Source organism: Triticum dicoccoides, chromosome 5A (assembly GCF_002162155.2).
Source record: "Triticum dicoccoides isolate Atlit2015 ecotype Zavitan chromosome 5A, WEW_v2.0, whole genome shotgun sequence".
NCBI lineage: Eukaryota > Viridiplantae > Streptophyta > Magnoliopsida > Poales > Poaceae > Triticum > Triticum dicoccoides.
This window is the reverse complement of record NC_041388.1, coordinates 465036108-465041684: the sequence shown is the minus strand read 5'-3', so window position 1 is coordinate 465041684 and position 5577 is coordinate 465036108.

Below are 5577 nucleotides of genomic sequence, written 5' to 3'. Positions count from 1 at the left end.
AGGACGGGGCGGCTGAACCGGCGAGACGACGAGATGGACGACGGATCCTCATCCCGGGAGGTGGATGAGGGGCGTCGAGCTGTTGCGGTGGACGACGTCGTCGGGGAAGAGGCTCTGGCTGGGTAGCGGTGAGGTGGCGGAAGGAGGAGGGTGGGGTTTCGCGGCTGGAGCCGAGAGGTTATGGCGGCCTGGGATTTCGAATGGCAAAAATGAGGCGATGGGAGGGGGTGAACCATGACTTAGGGATGCGCTTGTCCAAAATGTAGGGTGTGTTACAAAAGTACCCCGCACCGATTTGAACTAGCGGCCCTTTCGGCTCAGGGTTAGAAGGGGGATTTCACGTGTCGGGATTTGGCAGCTGGAGGGAGTTTTCGCACGCGTTGTAATTTCGGGATAGCAAGGCGCGGGTTGTGAAGGCACCAGTTTCGGGAGCACGATATCTGAATTTTCGGGATATAACAAGGCGCGGGTTGAATTTTAGGGACAAGCCTAACGTGTAATATTGTACTTGTTTGTATGGAATATACCAAATCAATTCGCACTTCCATCAACCAAAAAGAAAACGAAAAAAATAAAACTATTCAGACCACACAAAGAGAGAGTCTTGCCCCGTTTTACTATAAAAATGCTATTTAAAGCTACTCATACCAACAATTTAGTGCAATTAAATGCTATTTGGTAGTATGAATCCATGTTATGTCCAATTAAATTTTTCGCTTGCTGTATAATGCATGTAACCTACTCATACCAACATTTTAGTGCATTCCAAATGTCTATACTGCCGCTGCAATTCGAACTGAATTTGAATTCGTTTCTCTATTTCAGAAACAATCTACAATCATGATTGTTGCCAACTTCAACCATCATTCATGCATTACCTTAATAACACACCACATGATTACTATAGAGATAGATATGAACTATGTGTACTACATGAACTCGAATTCTATTTTTTGAATACACTTGATGTTGATTCCAACTAATAGTACATTTGATGTACTAACTATATATTCATAATCTAAACCATGTTCCATACGTGTACACTGTGTTTATCACACATAGCATAGTGCCCCGCCCCCTACATTATGACAAGTATTTAGACCTGAGCTGCAAAAGCCACACAATAGCCCAAATTATGATCAATGTTCTATATGTTATACGTAGTACTAGCAAGATGCCCATGTGTTCCACAGAACATCAACATGATCAAGGGGAGGCCTAATTTGCAAATATGGAGAGGGGTGAGGGTATATTTTTTCAAAATTGTCATAGTTTCCTTCCTATCCGTCAGATATAAATCGGACGGCCTATATTGCAAGATGGCACCATCATCAACAACTCCGTTTTTTTATAAGAGTAGAGATAAAATATATTATATGTAGTATAACATATTCATAACCACACCATGTGTATCACCGTTATATATATTCACACATGCGACGGTTTAAAACACTATGATAAATTCTTCAAATATCCAAATTTGCTTTTTATAATGAAGTATGATCCTCTATTCGTCTTTTACACCCACACAATCCTCTTATCTTTGTAGCTAGCTAGCGCTAGCTTTCTCTCGTGCATGCAGACGCCCGCATCCCTCTAACCCTCCCTCAGCATTCTCTAGCTCCATCGCGCAAATTCTTCTTTTCAGTTTAGGTCGTTCACCCATAGTGTGTGTAGGCTCCCCAACTCCTTCTTTACGGCGCACATCGATCGATATGCCTCTCTAGCCAGGTGTGCCTAGCACAACACACAAGCTTGCCCTCTTATCTTATCACCATCCATGCCTCACTCCCACCACTCTTTTCATCGATCTCGTACTCGCACACTTCTCCCCCTCGATATAGTATGACTCTCGCACCACCTCCTAGATGCATCCCTCTCTCTCTATCCTTCTCCACGTGCCTCATTTGCTTCTAACACACACATGCATGTATACTGATCGATCTCCCAACATATACCTAGGTCGACTTTAACTATTCCTCCCCCCATCGATCGACGTACCTCACAAGTTATGTCTCTCCTTTCTCTGGCAAAGGACAATTGATCTTCCTATGCAGTTATGTCTGCTTACCACATCCATATCGCCCCCCCCCACCTCATCATTCGTGCATGCCTCCTGACCCGTCTCTCACACGCACATGCACAGACAGGCAGCCATCCCCTCTCTTATTGATATTGCAGGCATGCCCTCTGATTGTCTAGCAAGCCTATCCCACCATTTGTTAGAAGCAACTCCACTACCACCCCCTCCAACACTCTAGCTCTGTCTCTCTCCCAACCTTATTCCTCCCCTACACATATGCATGGATGCCGATCGATCTCCCTTAATACATGAGGTAGATCGATCTCCCTTAATACATGAGGTAGGCCTCTCTCCTCCTCCACACATATACCAGCCATTGTACCTCTATAGTTCATTAGGCCTCCCTCCCCCCACCACACACCGATAGTCGAGCGTTTTAGGTAGGTATCCATGCCACAGAGACAAACTGCACATGTCCCCTCTCACGTTCCAGTAGGCCAGCCACTCTATATCTTTGACATGGGCACACACAAATTCGATGGTACTCTTTATCGATCGCGCGCGCACACACACACACATCATCCCTCTCTTCGATTCTATGGACACCTCAAGCCGATGATAGCTCCACTCTTTTCTCCTGGATCGCCCCCTCTATATATATGATATATCCAGGACTCTATTTCAAAGACATTGCATATTTTACATTTTTTTATTGACCCACCCCCCCCCAAAACTCTCACGAACCCACACACTATATCTCTCTATGTTTGTATCTCTCTCACACAACCCCACATAGGTGGTGTACGTATACAAGAAGAGAATAGGTGCACCATGCACGTTCTCATGCTTCGTGCCCAGCCACACCTGCGCGGGTACACGGTGGAGCTCATTTCTGTACGAAATGGCAGCCCACGTGCTAATTTTAATGCATGTAGCGGTTGTTTACCTACGGAGGTTGTGTACCACGCGTGCACGAAACAAAGTTCGACTTGATGCGCTGGCGCGTTATTTTTAAATAAAGTTATATCGCTCAATGGCACGTACATAGAATATAAAACGATTTTTATGGAGAAAAAGGTAGTCCGCTCCACTATATACAATGGAGCCTGCATGCCTGGTTTTCCTCTCTTCAGAGTATCTCACACAAGGCTGCGGTAGCCTCTCTCTCTCTCTCTCTCTCTCTCTCTCTCTCATCATTGGTCACTGATCCGGCCGCATCCCGTCCGCCGGCGGAAAGGGAGGGCGTGCATCGTTTCTCCGTTCGACAGCGCCGAGGCAGCACGTCCCGATCTACGGTACACGCCGTTCTCTCTCACCAAGCTCCGGTGTGGTATGGCCTACGCCACCTGCTCGCTGCCACCGTATGGGCAGATTCCGCCCGCCGCTGCTCACCTAGTTACATCCCGACGACCTCCAGGTATCCCCTCTGGCCTTGCTCCACTGCCCGTCTTCCCATGTCGCTGCATGTGGATCTTCCATAGTTCGTTGACCAAAACATAGTTCGTTTGGAGTACTTTCCATATTGCAATCTCGTCCTCACACTGTTTTAGACAAACACAACCGTGTTGCTATCTACCCTTAGGACAAGGAATATGCTTCTTTTTTGCCGTCGCATGTGTCATAAACTATTATTGGCCAGTAACTGTTTCCTTTCTACCTCTTTTTTGCAAACAGGGCTATCCATTTCACCTTGTTGCTATTGCGACCTTTTGGTGAACTGCACAAATCACTTTTTCTTAAGAGTGTTTTGTGCAGTTCTGCCAAAATGTCACACTGGCAACGTCTCTACATTTCATTGCGACTGCACAAAGGGAGATTGGTTTTGCTCTATCCTCCTCATCCAACTCCGAGCCTAATCTTCTCCAACTAGTTAGTCTTAAGAGAGACTGCAAAGGTGATCGGCTTCTATTTGTGTGTTTATTATTTCATCAACAGTCCTCTATTATCGTAATCACACTTAATATCTTTGGAACAGGGACGCTCATCTCTATTTTAGTGGAACTGCACAAAATGATCGGAATGTTGCATGCTCCAGACAACTACTTTTTTCCCAACATTCCTTGTTGATTTAGACAGAGCTTGGGGGACGTTGCTGCCAATGAAAGCATGGATCAATTTTAATTTAACACCTTCTCACAACTTTGTCTTTAGTTGTGATGTAAATATTAGCTCTGATTAGCAAGGAAGTTAGTTTTTATTGTTTCCGAAAGAGCATCGATGGCAAGACACATGAAACAAAAGCTAAAAGCTCACACCATTGTACAATTTCATGTCGCTGGAAAATTATTTGTATAGTATGTCAATTATGTAAACAAATGTTGGAAGCTTGATAGCATTGCCAGAAGCCTCTTCGGCATCCGAGTCCATGTGCCATGCACAAAATTATACTCCTTCATTCCTAAATATTTGTCTTTTTACAAATTTCAAATGGTCATATTTTAGAGTGTAGATTCACTCATTTTGCTTCGTATGTGTACTCCCTCTGTTCCTAAATATTTGTCTTTCTAGAGATTTCAACAGGTGACTACATACAGAGCAAAATGAGTGAATCTACACTAAAATATGTCTATATACATCCGTATGTAGTAGTCCATTTGAATCTCCAAAAAGACAAATATTTGAGTAGTCACTCATTGAAATCTCTAGAAAGAAAATTCTCTGGAGTATATTTAAGAACCGAGGGGGTAGTGCACAGCCGCATGGGAGACTCAGACCGGTCGTTGTGCCGCATTAATAGTGAGTAATGAGCAGTCAAATCATAAGCCCCACCTTTCCCACTGTAAGTTGCTCGGAAGAAGCAACCATTAGTACACTCTTCTTTGAATCCGCTCATACTACTCCATCCATCACTGTTTATAGAGCGCGCTTCAGAAAAAGAGAAAATCTCTGGGACCAAGGCGACTAGCGATCGGCCTGAAAAATAGCATTGGTAGTTATAGCACGGCGTCTATTACTAGAGGAAATAATGCATACACACATCCATGCAGTGCTTCCACCCCGGGTAGACACATGCATGCACTTACTCCACTCTATAGTACTACATCGAGAGAAAATTGCGGTTACCATGCCCTAATTAATTGAGCATTAAACCAAACGCGTCTAAAGTCTCTCTGGTGGTGGAAATGCATTGAGAGAAATGCATCATAATGAAGCGCACCCTGTAAACTGTGACGGAGGGACGAGTAGTATGAAGGTGCAAAACCAAGTACGCGTATGGCCAATCAGTCAACGCACCTCCTCTTGGCATATCACTGACATGTGGGACCTGAGTGTGAGCAAACCGATCTCAATTGATGGCAAAATGGCCAACCCGCCGTTCCTTGAGAGAGACGAGGAGCGAGAACACACAGACGGGCTCGCACGGAGGTCAAGATATATTCGAGCATGGTTGATCGATATCATCATTACATGTTGGGCTGCCGTTTTCCGCCCTTCTCCGGAATAAATGTGTACTTTATCAAAGATTAAGAAAAATAAGAGTACAGAGGCTCCACCATGTGGTTCTAGTAGTAGTAGTACTCGTACTACTAAACCTTGCACTTGGCTCTTCGCCT